Source organism: Artemia franciscana, chromosome 2 (genome assembly GCF_032884065.1).
Source record: "Artemia franciscana chromosome 2, ASM3288406v1, whole genome shotgun sequence".
NCBI classification, from domain to species: Eukaryota; Metazoa; Arthropoda; class Branchiopoda; order Anostraca; family Artemiidae; genus Artemia; species Artemia franciscana.
In genome coordinates, this window is record NC_088864.1 from 40,167,371 (window position 1) to 40,191,789 (window position 24,419).

The 24,419-nt window shown below is 32.9% G+C and overlaps 1 protein-coding gene and 1 long non-coding RNA gene across 2 annotated transcripts in view; both read right to left on the reverse strand.

The window, feature by feature from the left end:
- Window positions 1-24,419, reverse strand: part of LOC136041516 (soluble guanylate cyclase 88E-like) — a 104,456-nt gene that overhangs the window by 74,312 nt on the left and 5,725 nt on the right. The gene's annotated exons all lie outside the window — the stretch shown is intronic.
- Window positions 3,826-6,236, reverse strand: LOC136041525 (uncharacterized). Its single transcript, XR_010621051.1, has 2 exons — window positions 5,594-6,236; window positions 3,826-5,419 (listed from the first exon to the last, which is right to left on the reverse strand). It is a non-coding gene; the product is annotated as an uncharacterized LOC136041525 (long non-coding RNA).

Here is a 24,419-nt window from a genome sequence, read left to right on the forward strand (position 1 = left end):
AAAAGGAATGTTCGATTAGCAATCAACAAAGCACCAGGACACAGGGAGTATAAATGACGACCAGGACATAAGTAAAAAAAAAAAACTATCTATATATATAAAAATAAGTTGTCTGTGGATCTGTGGATCGTGGATCAGGTGACGTCACCTGAAAAAACTGGATCAGGTGACGTCAAAACTGAAAAAACTAAAAAAAGGCAAAAACTACAAAAAAAACTAAAAAAACTAAAAAAACTAAAAAAAGGTAATAAACTAAAAAAACTAAAAACTAAAAAAACTAAAAAAAAGGAAAAAACTGAAAAATAAGCTAAAATAAAGGTAAAAACCAATAAAAAACTAAAAAAAAAGCTGAAAAAACTAAAAAAAGGCAAAAACTACAAAAAAACTAAAAACTAATAAAAAAAGTAAAAAAGCTAAAAAACTAAAAAAACTAAAAAAACTAAAAAAACTAAAAAAGGTAAAAAACTAAAAAAAATAAAAAATAAAAAAAACTAAAAAAAAGGAAAAAACTGAAAAATAAGCTAACATAAAGGTAAAAACCAATAAAAAACTAAAAAGAAAAAAAGGAAAAAACTAAAAAAAATTTTCATCTAAAAAACTAAAAAAAAACTAAAAAGGTAAAAACTAAAAGAACTAAAAAAGAAAAAAAATAAATGACGACACTCAAAGAGAAAGCGACCAGGACAAAAGGAATGTTCGATTAGCAATCAACAAAGCACCGGGACACAGGGAGTATAAATGACGACCAGGACATAAGTAAAAAAAAAAATTAACAAAACTAAAAGAAGGTAAAAACTACAAAAAAACTAAAAAGAAAAAAAAACTAAAAACTAATAAAAAAACTAAAAAATCTAAAAATCTAAATAAACTAAAAAAGAAAAAAAAAGGAAAAAAATAAAGGAGAAAAACAAAACTAAAAAACGAATGTATATACAGACCGGTACACCGGGATACAAATGACGACCGGGACACAGGGAATATAAATGACGACCGGGACACAGGGACACAACTACAACGGGGACACCGGGGGAAACAGGGGGATATAAATGACGACCGGGACAAAAAAACTAAAAGAAAAAAAACTAAAAAATCTAAAAATTTAAATAAGCTAAAAAAGAAAAAAAAGGAAAAAAATAAAGGAGAAAAACAAAACTAAAAACGAATGTATATACAGACCGGGACACCGGGATACAAATGACGACCGGGACACAGGGAATATAAATGACGACCGGGACACAGGGACACAACTACAACGGGGACACCGGGGGAAACAGGGGGATGTAAATGACGACCGGGACACCGGGACAGGGAATGGTCGATTAGCAATCACCATCAACAAAGCTCAAGGGCAATCATTAGAATCATGAGGTATAGATCAAAATACAGATTGTTTTCCCATGGACCATTATATGTTGCATGTTCAAGAGTCGGTAAACCTGACAATCTATTTATATGCAAAGACAATGGGACAGCAAAGAATGTTGTATATTCGCAAGTTTTACGTAGTTAAAACCATATATATATATATATATATATATATATTTATATATATATATATATATATATATATATATATTATATATATATATATATATATATATATATATATATATATATATATATATATATATATATATATATATATATATATATATATATATATATATATATATATATCTATATTCACAGGTGGGACATAGGGACACAACTACAATGGCGCGTAACTATTATGGCGCGTAACGACTTACGCGCGCGGGGGTAACTAAATTTTTTTTAGTTTTTTCCTTTTTTTCTTTTTAGTTTTTTATTGGTTTTTACCTTTATGTTAGCTTATTTTTCAGTTTTTTCCTTTTTTTTTAGTTTTTTTTTATTTTTATTTTTTTTAGTTTTTTACCTTTTTTTAGTTTTTTTAGTTTTTTAGTTTTTTTAGTTTTTTAGCTTTTTTACTTTTTTTATTAGTTTTTAGTTTTTTGTAGTTTTTGCCTTTTTAGTTTTTTCAGCTTTTTTTTTAGTTTTTTATTGGTTTTTACCTTTATTTTAGCTTATTTTTCAGTTTTTTCCTTTTTTTAGTTTTTTTTAGTTTTTAGTTTTTTTAGTTTTTTACCTTTTTTAGTTTTTTTAGTTTTTTTAGTTTTTTTATTAGTTTTTAGTTTTTTTGTAGTTTTTGCCTTTTTTTAGTTTTTTCAGTTTTGACGTCACCTGATCCAGTTTTTTCAGGTGACGTCACCTGATCCACGATCCACAGATCCACAGACAACTTATTTTTATATATATAGATAGTTTTTTTTTTTACTTATGTCCTGGTCGTCATTTATACTCCCTGTGTCCTGGTGCTTTGTTGATTGCTAATCGAACATTCCTTTTGTCCTGGTCGCTTTCTCTTTGAGTTTCGTCATTTATTTTTTTCTTTTTTAGTTCTTTTAGTTTTTACCTTTTTTAGTTTTTTTTAGTTTTTTAGATGAAAATTTTTTTTAGTTTTTTCCTTTTTTTCTTTTTAGTTTTTTATTGGTTTTTACCTTTATTTTAGCTTATTTTTCAGTTTTTTCCTTTTTTTAGTTTTTTTTTTATTTTTTATTTTTTTTAGTTTTTTACCTTTTTTTTAGTTTTTTTAGTTTTTTTAGTTTTTAGCTTTTTTACTTTTTTTATTAGTTTTTAGTTTTTTTTTGTAGTTTTTGCCTTTTTTAGTTTTTTCAGTTTTTTTTTTTAGTTTTTTATTGGTTTTTACCTTTATTTTAGCTTATTTTTCAGTTTTTTCCTTTTTTTAGTTTTTTTTAGTTTTTAGTTTTTTTAGTTTTTTACCTTTTTTTAGTTTTTTTAGTTTTTTTAGTTTTTTAGCTTTTTTATTTTTTTTATTAGTTTTTAGTTTTTTTTGTAGTTTTTGTCTTTTTTTAGTTTTTTAGTTTTTTAGCTTTTTTATTAGTTTTTAGTTTTTTTTGTAGTTTTTGCCTTTTTTAGTTTTTTTAGTTTTTTAGCTTTTTTATTTTTTTTATTAGTTTTTAGTTTTTTTTGTAGTTTTTGCCTTTTTTTAGTTTTTTCAGTTTTGACGTCACCTGATCCAGTTTTTTCAGGTGACGTCACCTGATCCATCCACAGACAGACAGACAACTTATTTTTATATATATAGATATATATATATATATATATACTAGCTGTTGGGGTGGCGCTTCGCGCCACCCCAACACCTAGTTGGTGGGGGCGCTTCGCACCCCCCCAAGCCCCCCCGCGCGCGTAAGTCGTTACGCGCCATATTAGTTACGCGCCATTGTAGTTGTGTCCCTATGTCCCACCTGTGAATATAGATAGATATATATATATATATATATATATATATATATATATATATATATATATATATGTGTGTGTGTTTTTAACTACGTAAAACTTGCGAATATACAACATTCTTTGCTGTCCCATTGTCTGTGCATATAAATAGATTTTCAGGTTTACCGACTCTTGAACATGCAACATATAATGGTCCATGGGAAAACAATCCGTATTCAGATCTATACCTCATGATTCTAATGATTGCCCTTGAGCTTTGTTGATGGTGATTGCTAATCGACCATTCCCTGAGTCGCCATCGTCATTTATATATCCCCCTGTGCACCCCGGCGTCCCCTTTGTAGTTATGCCCCTGTGTCCCGGTCGTCATTTATATTCCCTGTGTCCCGGTCGTCATTTGTGTCCCGGTGTTCCAGTCTGTGATTTCTCTTTGAGTGTCCCAGGCGTCATTTATATTCCTTGTGTCCCTGTGTCCCGGTCGTCATTTATATTCCCTGTGTCCCGGTCGTCATTTGTATCCCGGTGTCCCGGTCTGTATATACATTCGTTTTTTAGTTTTGTTTTTCTCCTTTATTTTTTTCCTTTTTTCTTTTTTTTCTTTTTTAGTTTATTTAGATTTTTAGATTTTTTAGTTTTTTTATTAGTTTTTAGTTTTTTTGTAGTTTTTACCATTTTTTTAGTTTTTTTAGTTTTTTTTTTTTACTTATGTCCTGGTCGTCATTATATATATTTATTCATATTTTTTTAGTTTTCTTTTTCTCTTTTATTTTTCAGTTTTTTCCTTTTTTTTAGTTTTTTTCTTTTTTAGTTTTTAGTTTTTTTTAGTTTTTTATCTTTTTTTAGTTTTTTTTTAGTTTTTTTAGTTTTTTAGCTTTTTTATTTTTTTATTAGTTTTTATTTTTTTTGTAGTTTTTGCCTTTTTTTATTTTTTTCAGTTTTTTTTTTAGTTATTAGATTTTTACCTTTTTTTAGTTTTTTTTAGTTTTTCAGCTTTTTTAGTTTTTTTTTCTTTTTAGTTTTTTTTTGTAGTTTTTACCTTTTTTAGTTTTTTTCTTCTTTTGTATTAGTGTGAAATAATTCAGACGTCATATGCGGACAAACATGACGTCACCTGATCCACAGATCCACACACAGACAACTTATTTTTATATATATAGATATATATTTAACTACGTAAAACTTGCGAATATACAACATTCTTCGCTGTCCTATTGTCTGTCCATACAAATAGATTGTCAGGTTTACCAACTCTTGAACATGCAACATAATAATTGTCCATGGGAAAACAATTCGTATTCATATCTATACCGCATTTTTCTAACGATTGCCCTTGAGCTTTGTTGATGGTGATTGCTAATCGAACATTCCCTGTGTCCCCGTCGTCATCTATATATCCCCCTGTGCCCCCGGCGTCCCCGTTGGAGTTGTATCCCTGTGTCCAGGTCGTCATTTATATTCCCTGTGTCCCGGTCGTCATTTGTGTCCCGGTATCCCAGTCTGTAATTTCTCTTAGAGTGTCCTGGTCGTCATTTATATAGATATATAGATACAGTTTCATTTCAGTTTTTTTCTTTTATAGTTTTTTCTTTTCTTATTTTTTTCTTTTTTAGTTTTTCTTTTTTAAGTTTCTTCTTTTTATTGATAATAAACCTCAAAATTTTGGGTATCTGTTTTAAGGTTTTCGAATTACCTTAATCTTTTGTCAAAATATATTGAAACATTTGTGGAATTCCCAGTTTTTTTAGTTTTTTCTTTTTTTTTAGCTGTTTAGGTTTTTTTAGTTTTTTTTTTCTTTTTAGTTTTTTACCTTTTTATTTTTTTACATTTTTCCTTTTTAAGTTTTTTTCTTTTTTTAATTTTTTATTTAGTTTTTTTTTAGTTTTTTCTTTTTAGTTTTGTTTTTAGTTTTTTACCATTTTTGTTTTTTCGAATTACTTTAACCTATTGTCAAAATATTTCGAAATATTTATGCAATTTCCAGTTTTTACATTCTAGTTTGTTTTCTTTTATATATATAGAAGATATAATCTGGCGTAATGGACAGACAACTTATTTTTATATATATTGTCAAAATATATTGAAATATTTGTGCAATTCCCAGTTTGTTTAGTTTTTTCTTTTTTTTTTAGTTTTTTAGCTTTTGTAGTTTTTTTAGTTTTTTATCTTTTTTATTTTTTTATGTTTTTTCTTTTTGGGTTTTTTCTTTTTTTTATTTTTTCAATTTTTAAATTTTTTTTTAGTTTTTTCTTTTTAGTTTTTTTTTAGTTTTTTACCATTTTTCTTTTTCGAATTACTTTAATCTAGTTTTTACCTTTTTTAGTTTTTTTTTAGTTTTTTAGATGAAATTTTTTTTAGTTTTTTCCTTTTTTTCTTTTTAGTTTTTTATTGGTTTTTACCTTTATTTTAGCTTATTTTTCAGTTTTTTCCTTTTTTTAGTTTTTTTTTATTTTTTATTTTTTTTAGTTTTTTACGTTTTTTTAGTTTTTTTAGTTTTTTTAGTTTTTTAGCTTTTTTACTTTTTTTATTAGTTTTTAGTTTTTTTTTGTAGTTTTTGCCTTTTTTAGTTTTTTCAGTTTTTTTTTTAGTTTTTTATTGGTTTTTACCTTTATTTTAGCTTATTTTTCAGTTTTTTCCTTTTTTTTAGTTTTTTTTTAGTTTTTAGTTTTTTAGTTTTTTACCTTTTTTAGTTTTTTTTAGTTTTTTAGCTTTTTTATTTTTTTTATTAGTTTTTAGTTTTTTTTGTAGTTTTTTCCTTTTTTTTAGTTTTTTTAGTTTTTTCCTTTTTTTTAGTTTTTTTTTATTTTTTATTTTTTTTAGTTTTTTACCTTTTTTTAGTTTTTTTAGTTTTTTTAGTTTTTTAGCTTTTTTACTTTTTTTTATTAGTTTTTAGTTTTTTTTTTGTAGTTTTTGCCTTTTTTTAGTTTTTTCAGTTTTTTTTTTAGTTTTTTATTGGTTTTTACCTTTATTTTACCTTATTTTCAGTTTTTTCCTTTTTTTTTAGTTTTTTTTAGTTTTTAGTTTTTTTAGTTTTTTACCTTTTTTTTAGTTTTTTTAGTTTTTTTAGTTTTTTAGCTTTTTTATTTTTTTATTAGTTTTTAGTTTTTTTTGTAGTTTTTGCCTTTTTTTAGTTTTTTAGTTTTTTAGCTTTTTTATTAGTTTTTAGTTTTTTTTGTAGTTTTTGCCTTTTTTTAGTTTTTTTAGTTTTTTAGCTTTTTTATTTTTTTTATTAGTTTTTAGTTTTTTTTGTAGTTTTTGCCTTTTTTTAGTTTTTTCAGTTTTGACCTGATCCAGTTTTTTCAGGTGACGTCACCTGATCCATCCACAGATCCACAGACAACTTATTTTTATATATATAGAAGATATATATATATATAATTGGATCGTTGTGAGATCTATATATATAAAAATAAGTTCAAAAACGAATGTATATACAGACCGGGACACCGGGACAAAAATGACATCCGGGACACAGGAAATATAAATGACGACCGGGACACTCAAAGAGACAGATGTATATACAGACCGGGACACCGGGACAAAAATGACATCCGGGACACAGGAAATATAAATGACGACCGGGACACTCAAAGAGACATTGCAGACTGGGACACAGGGAATATAAATGACGACCGGGACACAGGGACACCACAACAACGGGGACGCCGGGAGGAACAAGGGGATATATAAATGACGACGGCGACACAGGGAATATTCGATTAGCAATAACCATCAACAAAGGTCAAGGGCAATTATATTTAAGTTGTATGTATGTTTGACGACTCATGTCATTATAAGGATTGATCACTATGACGTCATGTATGTATTTCGTAGTATATAAGGCTTTGTATATGACATCATTATAAGATATAAGGCTTACGATTCTAAAGAAAATTTAGTATAAATCCTACAATGGCAGAAGAAACAGTCGAGGAATCAAATCGTGCGAGAAATTTTAGTATAAATCCTACAATGGCAGAAGAAACAGCCCAGGAAGTGGCTCAATGCCAAAAGGCTAGTGGCTAAAAGAGAAAGTAACAAAAGAAAGCGTGCCCAGGAATCACAAGAACAACGTGAAAACAGGCTTGCGGCTCAAACACGACCGGGACACTAAAAAAGAAATTACATACCGGGACACCGGGACTCAAATGACGACCGGGACACCAGGACACAGGGAATATAAATGACAGCCGGGACCCAGGGACACAACTACAACGGGGAAGCCGGGGGGACACAGGGGGGATATATAAATGACGACAGGGACGACAGGGACACAGGCAATTTCAGGACGTATACGTCCTGAAATTGAGTCTACTGGGAGCTTTCCATTTCCAATTGCCAGCAATTGATCTGAAAATGTTTAACCAGAGTCATTATTTTGCAATCGGACACGCATATTTGTAGTTAATTTTTACATTTTTACGTGTGCCCATAAATTAGAATTTTTCAGGCAAGCATTCATTTCGTCTGCAGGAGTTGATCTAGGTATTATAGGTAATGTTTGCCTGATATCTCCCGCAAGCAATATTAATGTGCTGCCAAAGGGTTTCGAAATGACGACAACTAACTTCATGATTAAATATCTTTAATGACGTCACCGTCATAGCAAAAATGACGACAACTAACTTCATGACGTCAGTCAACACAGAAACATGACGTCACCTGATCCACAGATGGATCAGATGGATCAGATGGATCAATTGCCTCTGAATTTGCATTCTACAGAAACTCCCACGTGCAATATTTCCAAATCATCTGGGATGGGTAAAGTATTGCAGCAATGCAAACTTATTATTTGGGATGAGTGCACAATGGCACACAAAAAATCGCTCGAGGCTCTGGATCAATGCTTGAAAGATTTACGAGGGAAGTCGAAACCCTTTGGCAGCACATTAATATTGCTTGCGGGAGATTTCAGGCAAACATTACCTATAATACCTGGATCAACCCCTGCAGACGAAATGAATACTTGCCTGAAAAATTCTAATTTATGGGCACACGTAAAGACATTAAAATTAACTACAAATATGCGTGTCCGATTGCAAAACGATGACTCTGGTCAAACATTTTCATATCAATTGCTGGAAATTGGAAACGGAAAGCTCCTAGTAGACTCAATTTCAGGACGTATACAACTACCTGCTGAATTCTGTAATTTAGTGACGTCCAAAAATGAATTGATTGAAAAAGTATTTCCGAATATTCTAACCAATTATAAAAATAATAAATGTCTAAGTGAACGAGCGATTCTTGCACCTAAAATTATAGACGTCCACGAAATCAACAATATTGTTTTGACCAATATTCGAGACCAGGCAGTCCTTTACAAGTCAGTCGACACAGTTTTGAAACCAAATGAGGCGGTTAACTATCCATCTGAATTTTTAAATTCCCTGGATCTCCCAGGGTTTCCACCACACGTGCTACAACTAAAAATAGGCGTACAAATAATATTGTTACGTAGCATAAACCCTCCAAAGCTTTGCAAGGGCACGCAACTTGCCGTAAAAAAACATTGGAAAACGTAATAGAGGCAACAATCTTGACAGGGCCTTTTCTTATTCCTCGCATTCCCATGATTCCAACGGATCTGCCTTTTCAATTTAAAAGATTTGCAATTCCCAATTCGATTAGCATTTTCAATCACCAACAACAAAGCTCAAGGTCAATCATTAGAAAATGTGGTATAGATCTTAATACTGATTGTTTTTCCCATGGACGATTGTACGTTGCATGTTCGAGGGTCGGTATACCTGACAATCTATTTATATGCAGCGACAATTGGACAGCGAAGAATGTTGTATATTCGCAAGTTTTACGCAGTTAATTTGTATTGTATCTATCTATCTATCTATCTATATAAAAATGAGTTGTATGTATGCATGTTTGTTTGTTTGTAAAAAGAGCGTTTGCATATGGCGTCATTATAAGTATATAAGGCTTTGTATATGCACAGACAATGGGAAAGCCAAGAAAGTTGTATATTCGCAAGTTTTACGTAGTTAAAAACACATATATATATATATATATATATATATATATATATATATATATATATATATATATATATATATATATATATATATATATATATATATATATATCTGTATATATATATATGTCTGTGTCGAGTGACGTCATGTTTGTGTGTTGACTGACGTCATGTTTGTCGACTGTCGAAATTACAGACCGGGACATCGGGACACAAATGACACCCGGGACACCGGGACATAGAGAATATAAATGACGACCAGGACACTCAAAGAGAAAGCGACCGGGACACAAGGAATGTTCGATTAGCAATCACCATCAACAAAGCACCGGGACACAAATGACGACCGGGACACAGGGAATATAAATGACGACCAGGACATAAGTAAAAAAAAACTAAAAAAACCAAAAAAAGGTAAAAACTGCAAAAAAACTAAAAAGAAAAAAAAACTAAAAACTAATAAAAAAACTGAAAAAGCTAAAAAACTAAAAAAACTAAAAAAGAAAAAAAGAAAAAAGGAAAAAACTGATATATAAAGGAGGAAAACAAAACTAAAAAAAAAATAAAAAAAATAAAAACAAACTAAAAAGGTAAAAACTACAAAAAAATAAAAAGAAAAAAAACTGAAAAAAATAAAAAAGAAGTAAAAACCCAAAAAAACATAAAAGAAAAAAAGGGGAAAAACACACAAATTTATTTCATCATATACCAATTCAAAACGAATGTATATACAGACCGGGACACCGGGACACAAATGACGACCGGGACACAGGGACTCAACTACAACGGGGACTCCGGGGGGCACAGGGGGATATATAAATGACGACGGGGACACAGGGAATGTTCGATTAGCAATCATCATCAACCAAGCTCAAGGGCAATCATTAGAATTATGAGGTATAACTAAAAAAAAACTAAAAAAAAGGTAAAAAACTAAAAACTAAAAGAAAGACCAATTCAAAAACGAATATATATACAGACCGGGACACCGAAACACAAATGACAACCGGGACACCGGGACACAAGGAGTATAAATGACGACCGGGACACTCAAAGAGATATTACAGACTGGGACACCGGGAAACAAATGACGACCAGGACACAGGGAATATAAATGACGACCGGGACACAGGAACACAGCTACAACGTGGACGCCGGGGGCACAGGGGGATATATAAATGACGACGATGACACAGGGAATGGTCAATTAGCAATCACCATCAACAAAGCTCAAGGGCAATCATTAGAATCACAGGGACACAACTACAATGGCGCGTAACTAATATGGCGCGTAACGACTTACGCGCGCGGGGGGCTTGGGGGGCTATATATATATATATATATATATATATATATATATATATATATATATATATATATATATATATATATATATATATATATATATATATGACAGTGTGTCGACTTGTGTTTGTGTGTCGACTGACGTCATGTTTGTCGACTGACGTCATTATGAGGATTGAGCATTATTCCGTCATGAAGTTGTTTGTCGACTGACGTCATGTTTGTCGACTGACGAAATTACATATCGGGACAACGGGACACAAATGAAGACCGGGACACAGGGGATATAAATGACGACCGGGACATTCAAAGAGAAATTACAGACTGGGACACCGGGACACAACTAAAACGGGGGCGGCACAGAGGGGGATATATAAATGACGACCGGGACACAGGGAATGTAAAAGGGCAATCATTAGAATAATGAGGTATAGATCTGAATACGGATTTTTTTTTCCCATGGACAATTATATGTTGCATGTTCAAGGGTCGGTAAACCTGACAATCTATTTATATGCACAGACAATGGGACAGCGAAGAATGTTGATATTCGCAAGATATAAGTATATAAGGCTTCCACCGGCACACCGGGACACAGGGAATATAAATCGACACAGGGAATATAAATGACGACCGGGACACTCAAAGAGAAATTACAGACTGGGACACCGGTCGGTGTCCTTATTCAGTCGTGAAAAAAAAGTTTTCAGTTTTCAAATGAAAGTAAAAAACTAAGCTAAAATCATTAAATGAATGTAAACTATCTTTATATGAAGGAAATCCCGCCCCCGATCCCCCACTCTCTAAACTAAAATGTTACCAACGCTTACCTATATATTTCTTTTTTTTAGCCCAACCAATATAACCAATTGGAAGTTGCAAGTGTTTATTTCCTCAAAAACATGTATTATATTTATATATTATTTTTATTTATATATACATATACTTATTGACGACATAACTGCCTGTCCATGGATTATTCTTTATGGTTGATTGTTTATGGCTATGCTGTTTGACCTATGTGATTGTATGGATGAGTAGGGTTAAGGCCTCATTCAAGTGCTGGTGTATATTAATCACTAATTTAGGAAAACATTCTTCCTTTTCTCCTTCTGTCTCTCTTTTTTTTCTCTTTTTTGTGTTTGTGCTGTTGCATTGGTGATTTCTCTTTTCATGATATATATATATCATATATATATATATATATATATATATATATATATATATATATAGAAATAAGTTACAACTTATAAAAATAAGTTGTCTGTCTGTGTGTCTGTCTGTTGGGTGACGTCATGTTTCTGTGTCGACTGACGTCATGAAGTTAGTTGTCGTCATTTTTGCTATGACGGTTACATCATTAAAGATATTTAAGACATATACGTTCACGTAGAAATCTATTAATGTTTAAGTTTAAAATGACTGATGAACTTACAATGGCAAAAGCCGATGAAGATGCTCAAAGAGTCTATGCCAAAAAAGTTGCTGCTGATAGAGAAAGTCAGAAAAGAAAGCATGCCGAGGAATCAAAAGAACAGCAAGGAAACAGGCTTGAGGCTAAAGAACGCAAAACCGCGCAGTTAGATGAAGATCCACCTGGACAGCGAGAGTCTTAACATATCAAAACTTAAAATGATAGCGATGATGATTGGGTTTGGGATTTTGACTTGGATAAGGTCATCAATGCCTACCAGATTTTAGTTAAAAAATCAAAGGTTCGGCGATATGTATTTCATATTGAAGCTGAAAAATAAAGAAGAAAAAGAAAACTGAAAAAAGAAAAAATGTAAAAAACTAAAAAATACTAAAAAGAAAAAACACTCAAAGAGAAATTACAGACCGGGACACAAATGACGACCGGGACACAAATGACGACCGGGACAGAGGGAATATAAATAACGACCGGGACACTCGAAGAGAAATTACAGACTGGGATACCGGGACACAAATGACGACCGGGACACAGGGAATATAAATGACGACCAGGACACAGGTATTTAAGAATATCGTTCAAAGACAAATTTTTAATTGTAAGAAGACCGTTGAAAGAGAAATTTCTAATTGTAAAATGACTGAAGAACCTACAATGGCAACACCCGAGGAAGCTGCTCAAAACGAATGTATTCAAGCCGAAGTAGCTGAGTTAGTAAAGCGTTATGTTTCAGGTTCTAGGTCCGAGAGGCTCCAGGTTTGAACCTTGGCTTTATAACTAATACAAAAGAAGAAAAAAACTAAAAAAGGTAAAAACTACAAAAAAACTAAAAAGAAAATATATATATATATATTTATATATATATCTATATACATAAAAATAAGTTGTCTGTCTGTCTGTGGATCAGGTGACGTCATGTTTCTGTGTCGGCTGACGTCATGTTTTCGACTGACGAAATTACAGACCGGGACATCGGGACACAAATGACGACCGGGACACCGGCACATAGAGAATATAAATGACGACCGGGACACAAGGAATGTTCGATTAGCAATCACCATCAACAAAGCACCGAGACACAAATTAAAGGTAAAAAACTAAAACCTAAAAAAAGACCAATTCAAAAACGAATGTATATACAGACCGGGACACAAATGACGACCGTGACACCGGGACATGACGACCGGGACACAGGGACACAACTACAACAGCGACTCCGGGGGGCTCAGGGGGATATATAAATGACGATGGCGACACAGGGAATCGTTGATTAGCAATCCCCATCAACAAAGCTCAAGGGCAATCATTAGAATCATGAGGTATAGATCTGAATACGGATTGTTTTCCCATGGATCATTATATGTTGCATGTTCAAGAGTCGTTAAACCTGATATTCTATTTATATGCACAGACAATGGGACAGCAAAGAATGTTGTATATTCGCAAGTTTTACGTAGTTAAAAACATATATATATATATATATATATATATATATATATATATATATATATATATATATATATATATATATATATATATATATATATATATATATATATATATATATATATATATATATATATATATATATATATATATATATATATATATATATATATATATATAAATATATCTATATTCACAGGTGGGACATAGGGACACAACTACAATGGCACGTAACTAATATGGCGCGGAACGACTTACGCGCGCGGGGGGGCTTGGGGGGGCGCAAAGCGCCCCCACCAACTAGGTGTTGGGGTGGCGCGAAGCGCCACCCCAACAGCTAGTATATATATAAATATAAATATATATATATATATATATATATATATATATATATATATATATATATATATATATACTAGCTGTTAGACAGCCCAACACCTAAAAAATATTAATTTAAACACCTAAAAAAATACCTATTATATGACCAATGGTGCGATATGATCGAACCATTAAAGAAAAGAATAAAAAGAAAAGAAAAGAAAAGGAGACGGCAAGTCGCGTGCCATTGCAAAGCTTTGGTGGGTTGATATTTCTTAAAAGTAGAAATATCAACCCAAGTCCTTCAGGGTTTCCACCACACGTGCTACAACTAAAAATAGACGTACAAATAATACTTTTAAGAAATATCAACCCACCAAAGCTTTGCAATGGCACGCGACTTGCCGTAAAAAAAACAATGGAAAACCTAATAGAGGCCACAATCTTGACAGGGCCTTTTGAGGGTGAGGCTGTTCTTATTCCTCGCATTCCCATGATTCCAACGGATCTGCCTTTTCAATTTAAAAGATTGCAATTCCCAATTCGATTAGCATTTGCAATCACCATTAACAAAGCTCAAGGTCTATCATTAAAAAAATGTGGTATAGATCTTAATACTGATTGTTTTTCCCATGGACAATTGTACGTTGCATGTTCGAGGGTCGGTAAACCTGACAATCTATTTATATGCAGCGACAATTGGACAGCGAAGAACGTTGTATATTCGCAAGTTTTACGCAGTTAATTTATATTGTATCTATCTATCTATCTATCTATATAAAAACGAGTTGTGTGTATGCATGTTTGTTTGTTTGTAAAAAAAAGCGTTGGCATATGACGTCATTATTAGTACATACGGCTTTTTATATGCACAGACAATGGGAAAGCCAAGAATGTTGTATATTCGCAATTTTTACGTAGTTTGAAACACATATATAAATCTATCTATATTCACAGGTGGGACACAGGGACACAACTACAATGGCGCGTAACTAATATGGCGCGTAACGACTTACGCGCGCGGGGGGGCTTGGGGGGGGGGGCGCGAAGCGCCCCACTAACTAGGTGTTGGGGTGGCGCGAAGCGCCACCCCAACAGCTAGTATATATTTATATATATATATATATATATATATATATATATATATATATATATATATATATATATATATATATATATATATATATATATATATATATATATCTATATATATCTATATTCACACGTGGGACACAGGGACACAACTACAATGGCGCGTAACTAGTATGGCGCGTAACGACTTACGCACGAGGGGTAGCTTGGGGGGATGCAAAGCACCCCCATAACTAGTTGTTGGTGTGGTGCGAAGTATGTATTATATGTATTATATATATAATATAATACATATAGTATTACACATAGTATTATATTAATACGTATAGTATTATATATAGTTGTATATGTAACTGTCCTCAAACAACATATCCTTACTGGTATACCCTCTTTCATAATGGCCACGGAACCAAAATTTTGTGTCCTCAAATGCATCAGAAGCTTATATTAGTTGTTCCTACTACCAAAAGACGCCAACCCTTCATCACCGAAAATGACCAAGGTATAAGAAGGGATTTAAAAGATAGATGTTGAGTTTGTAGCAAGATGAACCTTATGCTTTTTAGCTAATGGTTCCGTTACGGATTGAAAATTACAAAATCACCTTATACAGCCTATTTATTACACAATGTATCTATCCTCTTTGCTCTGATAATTGCAAAACTATGTCATTATGATATGTCTGCTTTCTTTAAACGGCCTACTGTGTAATTATGTATATGTGCATTATTTTTTCTTGAAAACGGCTTCAATTTTTGTTTTTTTGGATATTTCCACTCTAAGATTTTCTGGCCTAAAAAAAGATCGAGATGGGTTCACAAGCTTCATATAATTCTTTTAGAGCCTTTATTCTGGTAAAAAAAAATTCATGTGAGTGAATTCCCATTTATATAGATTTCAAGAGCAAAGTTAAATCATTTTTCCCCAAGAAGTGGTCGTATCGTTTTTATTTTTTGTAACGCGTGAAATTACACAAGATGACAAATTACTCTCAACAGCTAAAGAAAAAGGCATGGAACAAAAAACAGCAACACTCACATTGAATTGCGAAAGAAAATGTAGAACAACGAAATTTGTAAAAGAAAAATTACAACTTAATGGAACAACATGCTAGTTAATCTTGCATGAGTCTGTGAAGAATAAACAAAAACGAGGAACTGAATTAACGCCAGAATAACTTAATTCAGCTGAGATTGCTGATTTTTCACCTTAGAATGAAGATTTTTTTTTTTTTTTAGCGTCAGCACAGATATACGGGAAGGAGAAAATAAATTCACGCTTGATGAATTTTGATCACTCTAGAATGGAATGAATTTATTTGGCTTCTGTAAAGGATAAAGAGGAAAGTGGAATTGAATTTACACCAGAAAAAAATAAAAAAAGGAATGCCACATTGTGTTTGATCCGATGACTTTGGGGAAAAATGAGCGTGGTAGGATGCCTAGGTGCCATCCATTTTTGGTCACTTAAAAAGGGCACTAGAACTTTTAATTTCGGTTAAAATGAGCCCTTTCGCGACATTGTAGGAGCACTTAGTCGATACGATCACCCCTGGGGAAAAAACAACAAAAGACAAAAAAAAACAATAAACACGCATCCGTAATTTGTCTTCTGGCGAAAAATGCAAAATTCCACATTTTTGTAGATAGGGGCTTGAAACTTCTACAATGAGGTTCTGCGATACGCCGAATCTGTTGGTGGGATTTTCGTTAAGATCGTATGACTTTTAGGGGGAGTTTCCCCCTATTTTCTAAAATGAGGTCAATTTTCTCACGCACGTAACTTTTGATGGGAAAGACTAATCTTGATGAAGCTTATATATTTAAAATCAGCATTAAAAATTGATTCTTTTGATGTAATTATTGGTATTTTTTAGAGTTTCGGTTACTATTGAGCCGGGTCGCTCCTTACTACAGTTCGTTACCACGAACTGTTTGAAAATATATCTCATGTCCGCTGATCAGCATATCAACGACAATTGATCAGCCTTGAAAAGAGAATTCATGTGCCTCGATTCAAAAGTGGATTTTTTTTGCCGGGGACCAGCTTTTAATATCATTACTTAGAAAAGAGCAGGAAAGCTCCAATTTTTTGGCTAATGGCAGGTAAACTTCGCAAATCTTAACCAATGTTTTATTTTAGTCCAATCTTGATTTAAAAGTGGTGCCTCCGTGTTTACCTGCTAGAACAGAGCTTTTCAGTAAAAAGCTGAAACATGGCTCAATGCAACGAAAGCTAAGATGCATAACTTTAAATAGTCCTCTCCGACATTGACTTTAAAACTCGACTCCAGCTAACATACTGTAGGTTGTGTCTCAATTACTAGCGAAGACAATCCTTTTTGACCCCAGAGGGGTCAAAAAGGAGGGCAGCTTTCCAAAAGTAATGTCATATGGCCCTCAATCTGACCTGAGGGCCACGTACTTAGTAAAAAACTGTGGATGTTCTACCAATGCTACTATTTAGCGATAAGCTCTAACCGGCAGAACTAGAAAGAAAAGGACAAAACCAAAGTGTTGTTCCTGCAACACAACAAACAAAGAAATAGGATTTCACTGGCTCCAAGCTTCAGCTAATGTCCTTGTTTAAAACTGGTTGAGTCAAAAAGTTTAAAATTCAGAACCGGATTTGGCCAAGACCATGTCTGACGGATTTGAACTTCCACTAGGCTGACTGATCAGAACAATCTCAAAAAATTGTGATTCACTATTATCTTTGAGATTAGTATAGAAAATTTTAGTGTTTTTAGTTTTTAACAATCAGTAAAAACCTGATCGGTAGCACCAGGTAATATTAGGTTTTGAAGCAAGCCGAGCGTCAATGCATGCATTACTGCTGCCACTCAAGTGAGAAAAATATTTTTGAGAATCCTCTGAGAGACCAAAACCTGATTAGGCTTGGATTGATTATGGCAGACTTAACATATTTCAAGTTGGCAAGAAGATTTCTTGCAGGAACAATTTTTTGTTCAAGGATTTAAATGATAAAAATAAATAAAATCACACTGTACAAATAAATTAAGCCAAGATTGTGGTATGTAATCTAAACAATTAACTCACACATTCTTGGAGCTGTATACCAGGGAATTAACGCATACGAACATATATAGTTTGGAAGGGGGCAACATTTGAAGGGCATGAATCTAGTAAAGTAATACGTATTAATTGAATTCTGTGGAAAACAAAGAATGCAACGGAAAACTTCATACAATTTTAATATTTTCTTTCAGCACATTAGTTCTCTTTTATTCTAGTAAGCATCAGCATTAGGCAATGTGCCGAGGTTTGTCTTCAAGGTCGATCTTCAGAATTTGTCCATTTTAAGCTAGCTCACTTTTCAGAATCACTTTTCGATCTTTAGATTCAGATCGATTCAGATCTTCACATCGATCTTCAGAACAATTAGAATCATTTTTCAGATTTCTTTTTTTTTTCATTTCAGTGGAAGTGTTTGAACTATGGCTATGAAGATTTCAGAAACTTAGGGAATTTACTTTTAGGCTGATTTCCAGAAATTGATTTATTTTACTCCCCTTTTGGGCTTGTTCGAAACAAGATGGACTTTCTCACGTTTCCTAAATTTTACAAGAGAGCAAAAACATGGTAATCAAGCTTCTTCTGGTAATTGGCTATTGTTCAGTGATTTTAATTATGGAAAAATGTTTAAAATTAGAAAATATAAGGAGTAATCCCTTCTCAATTTCATGCACACCACATCAATTTATTTTGTTTAGTCTTTGAGCTAAAGGTTGGATACTTTCTTTCTTTCTTTCTTTCCTTTTCTTTTTTTTTCAGTCACAGTCACAGTACCTTTTATAAATTAAATATGCCTCTGCGAATGTAACTTCCAGGTAAAGATGTCTCAAAAAAAATTGTTTAGTTTCGAAACGTGCGATACACTGTCTTTCATTTGGGGACGATTATCTACACAAGAAGTGTTATAGAATAGCTTCATGAGAAAAAGAAACAGCAAAACAAAGTGATATGATAAGGCTTTCACCAGGGTAATCCCGATACAAATGATGAAAAATTCACTGAACTGAATCTTTCTTATAGAACTTGAGACGATAGCCATGTGTTAAGTTGAAAAAACTACTATTTTTTCATCTCAATTTATCGAATATAAACTTAGCTCAACAATAACAACATAGAGGCTAAGTTTCTCCCTCTCCCTAACTTGCTGATTATAACTTGTAGTTTGACAACTTGGTCATTAGTCTGTCACCTATCCTAAAGCCAGCTTGTTAATGTCGCACAATTCTATACAAATCTAGCCACGCTTCCAGTCTCCTGTTTGTAGTTCTTTCAAAGGATCTGCTGATTGCCTGTAGCCAAACTTTTGGCCTATAGTTTTTGGGATTGTTAATTATCCCCTTTTTATAACCAAGAAAAGCTCAATGACGCTTTCCCCCGCTCATGCCTTTCATTCAGTTCAGTTTTCATTCATAAATCATATTCAAATCATTGAAAGGCCTCTTTAACTAAGTCTATTAAAAGAAAACATGGTAAAAAGTATTCTGAAAAGTATGTTATTGATTGTGATTGTAATACAGTTACAAAAAGCTACAGAAAGCAATATCCAAAACTTATATAGACATTTTTCTTGAGGGCTTGATTCTAGAGAGTGTTCTAAAGTCCATTTTATGATGGACATTCAAACTTACCTCGTTTGCATTTTGATGGTGGACTGAATAACAGTTAAACTTCATAAACTTATTTGTAAAGAAAAAGGAATTTTTGAACAGTGCAAAACGAGTATAACCCCTTCTTATTTTATTTTTTCTTTTTGTTTTATTAATTTCCGTCGCTTTTATGTCTTTCATAAGGTATCAGTTTTTTTTCAGTATTTGTGGCATTCTAAAAAATGTGCGTTACTGAAAACACGAATCCCATACTGAAATTCTCTTAGGGGCAGAAAATTCCATGAGTAGACTAAAGAGAGAAAAAGATTACTCTAGAAGTCGTTTAATAGTCTTTTGCTGATCATAAAATCGATAACTTTTAATGCACAGTTACTATTCTCATAGAAACTCAAGCATGGTGCGTTTTCAATAATGCACAGGTGCTTAAAATCCTTAAGATATATGAAAATATTACAAATCAGAATATTTTAGCCAGTTTCGTAGATATGTCTTGCGTAATCTACGAAGCAAAATTTTTTTTTCGTTTTAAGCTTCAACTTCTCTCTTTACTTTTGCAAGAAAAAATTGTTCTTTTAAGGTAATCTTTGTTTGTTTGTTTTTTTTTTTGTTTTTTTATACAAAATAACTTTAAAAAAGATCTTTATTTAATTTCGGTGATGAAATTAAAAATGTTAATATGATGTCGAGAGCAACTATGTTGAAACTTTCAGGGTGTTTGTAGGGGTGGGTCAAACGGACCTCAAATTTTCAGTTTGGAAGGGGGAAATCAATAGACACTATTTGCATCCAGGTAATCGACAGATTATATCTACCATCCTTTGGAAGGTACCTGGGAAATGACGATACAATTTTCAGGCATTGTTGGGTAAAGGATTTGAGAAGAGTGGTGTAAAGGGACTTCAAATTTACGTTCAGGGAGAGGGATTGGGTCAAGCAGTTTGTGTACCTGATTCCACAGAGCGTTTTTGCACTATAATCTCCCAGGGAATGTATGATCCTGTATAATCTCTGTTCATAGTTAAGAATCAAAAAAAGTTAAAAGACACTATGCGTTCCCAGGTTATCGAAAATAGTGTATCTGCAATATCTTGGGAACGGCTTGGGGCATCAAGTTAAAACTTTATAAGGGTGCGTTAAGAGTGCTAAGGGGGTAAGTAAACATTGAGCCATCACTTAGGGGAGATTGTAAAGGTAAAACAAAAGATAATGGGTTTCTTTCTGGAGTTCCTGGGCTACAAAAATACAATATCTGCAATATCTCGGGACCAGTTCGGGGGTTGAAGTTGAAACTTTTTTGGTAGTTTAGGAGATGGACCGGGAAAAAAGACTTGAATTATCTGCTGGGTGGAGGGGCCAAATATAATTTAGTCTACAGTCAGTCTCAACGTAACAAGGTAAATCAAAAGGCACTATGTGCTGCCAGGCTATGAAAATAACATACTGATTATATTGGGAACGCTTTTGAAATTAAAATTTGTGGAAGTTTTTAGGTAGGGGTGTTAAGCTTAAAACTTTAACGTGGGGAAGAGACAGAGAAGAGCTAAACCTATTTTTTCCAAACATACTTTTAAATGTTGGTACTTTAAAACCCTATGGGGCTAGAATCTATTCACAGTGAAGTAGCAATGTAGGTTCAGTTGAAACTGGAAACTAATTAAGCCTAACTATCGAGCTGGAGCTTTTAGGTGGTATTGTAGGATCAAATTGGCATCAAATATTGACTAAGAGAAGAGAACAGAGGTAAATCTAAAGACACAACGCATATCCAGGTTATTAAAATAGCATATTTGTAATATTGCAAAAACGACTAGATGGATGCAGTTCAAAGTTCCAGGTAGTAAAGGGGCAAGGGAACTTTATGTTGTAATCTTCGATCGATCTCATTTGATAACTTCTATCTAATTGATAATTCCTATCTATCTTTTTGTAGTAGAATTTCATAAGGGGAAAAAATTCATGTCTAAGTAGGAAGGTAAATTAAAAGAAACGAAGTGGTACAATGCAATCAAAATGACGTATTTGTAATATCTCTAGAATGACTTGTGGTATCAAGTTTAAAATTTCAACGAGTACTGGGAAGACGAGTGGACCTAAAATTCCAACCCTTGGGTAGGAAAGAGAGAAAAAGACCTGAAAATGTCTTTTTTTCCGATCGACATGAAATTTATTCATGGTTAATTAGCAATCCAAAAGACACAGCATGTTGGCAAGTAACCATAACATCATATCTGAAATATCTTAGGAACGGTTTAAGGGGTCAAGCTGAACCTTACAGGGAGCATTGGGGGTAGGCAATTGGACTACAAATCTTAACAGAGAGAGGGAAGAGAGGAAGGATCAGAATATTTGGTCTGCAATCTGTTTTAAATTTTTGGCAGTAAAAGCTCCTATCGAACTAGAATCTTTTTAAGTTAAATTGACAATATAGAATGAACCAAGCTATTTGTACTCACGCTATCAAAATAGTGTATCTATATCATCTAAGGAACTTCTGGGGAGATTAAAACGAGATTGTTATCCTGAAAATCTCAACCAGTCATGCCTCGTCCTGTCTCCTGAAAATGCCAAGGGGTTGTTTGGAAACTACGTTGACCTTGAATTATGACTTGGGGGAGACGTAAATCGAAGTAAACTATGCACCCTTGTTATCAAAATGACATACTTGCACCAATCTTGGGGTTGAAAGGTGTAGATTGGGCTCAACCCGTCAGAGTGTTTGGAGAAAGGAGGAGGCAAGGGGCCTTAGTGCTGCTTGTTTCTGTTCGTTTTAAGTTTTAATGTCGCTCCTTACTTTCAGCTAAAAAAATTAGTTTTTTATTTAATCATTATTCAAGACCAAACTACTATTGGGCAAAAATAAAGTCTTTTGTATCGTATCTCCAATTATCTTTTAAAGGATGCTCAAATGAGCCCTCTCCCAGCATTATATGACCAATGGTTCGATATGATCACCCCCTGAGAATAAAAAAAAAGAAAAGGAGACATCATGAGTGTTGTCCATTCAAAAGTAATTTTCTTGTTATTCAAAATGTGAGGCTGTAAATCTCCCGAACTAGGTTGTCGGCAATGATAATTCCAATATAGTAAGTAATTTTTTGATCCGACCCCATTTTTGATGAGTTTCCAGTTGTATTTTTAAATTTTCATAATTTTTGCTTTTGCAATAAATATTCATAACAAAATTAACCGAAATAGTAGACGGTTGCTTTTTCTCAAAACCTGTTTATAAACTTACACTTCCTGTGTTACTGTTCTTTTGGTTACTTCCCGGAGATTGTTTTTTTTTTCGAAAATTATTTTTTAGACCACATTACAAATAAATTTTTTACTCGATTAGAAAAGCTGGGATAAACATAAATGGTCAAGAAACAGGACATTTCCCTGACTTTTCTTGCTAAGTTAAAAATCCAATCAGCTAGTATTTCACTCTCTCTCTCCTTCCTCTCTCAATATCTCTCTTTACCCCCTCTCTTCTTCCTCTCTTTCTCTCTCGCTCTCCCTCTCTCTTTCTTTCCCTCCTCTTTCTCTAGTGATAAATGAATTGAATGATCATTGACTGCATTAAACGCACTATGAAAACATTACTGAGCCGGAAATGAAATATGATTAGAAGTTTTCACAAAGAATTTTGGTTATTATAAAATCGACATTACGCTGGTTTCCTCTTGGCTGAATCTCATAGCCGAGAAAATATTTCCAATAATAGAGTTTCCAATGTTTTTCTGCACTTACTATAGCAGTTTCAGAGACGCTGTTTTGAAAGAGGGATGTATCAACGAATAAAATATCGTTTGCACGATAAAACTTAACGTAGTAGCTGAGAAGAAGAACTTTGGAGAAATATTTATATTTTTTATAACCATATGAAAGTGATAGACACAAGCTTTTGTACTCATCTATATCAATCTTTTAATTACTTAAATATAGCTTATGTGACGGTTTATCGTTGGGAGACAGTGTCTCTCACTCTTTACCAAAGAATCTCACGTTAGCTAATCGCTTGAACGTGCTGGAGCTCTTGAAATACATGCATATTAGTGGAATCAGCAAAAATAGATGTCAAGTGAGATTAACTATATCTTTCGTCTTAGAATCCAACTTGCCAATGAAGGCAAAAAACAGAATTAAAACAACCTCAGATTTTAGAAACCCTAGCTGGGTTGTAAAATAAACTGCTTTGTTGTTTTCCGGAACCAATTATAACTAGAAGCCCTTCAAGCTAGTACGGAAACCATATAAGTAAATCAGCCCCAAAAGAAAAAAGAGAAATTACAGACGGATTCCCTTCAATTTTACTTGATAGCTTTTTGTGTATCAACTGGAATCAAAGAGAATCATCAAAAAAGCATGTAAAGTGAGACTAACTGTATCTTTCCTTCTTAAAATCCAACTTGTTAATGAAGCCAAAATACAAAATTAGGACAATCCCACATTTTAGAAACCCCAGCTGGGTTGTAAAATAACTGCTTTGTTGTTCTCCGGAACCAATTACAAGTAGAAGCCCTTCAAGCTAGTACGGAAACCGTTTACATAAAAGAACCGAAAAACAAAGCAGTTATTTATTTTTAAAACAAAGAAAAACAGGAGCTAAGAGCTTATATGACACTTGTGACGAGGTCGGAAGAGCCAAGAGCCAAGAGATCATATGGCATGAGCTCTAGCAAAATTCTGCTAGAGCAAAATCAATAGATTGATTTAAAAGGAAATTAAGAGGCTTAATGCCAGTCGGGATTTAAAATAAGAGCTCTAAGACACAAGGTCCTTCTAAATATCAAAATTCATTAAGATCCGATCTCTTACTCGTAAGTTAATTATACCTCGTTTTTTTCTTATTTAATCTCTCCTTTCAGCCTCCCAGATGGTCGAATCGGGGAAAACAACTTTATCAAGTCAATTTGTGCAGGTTTCTGACA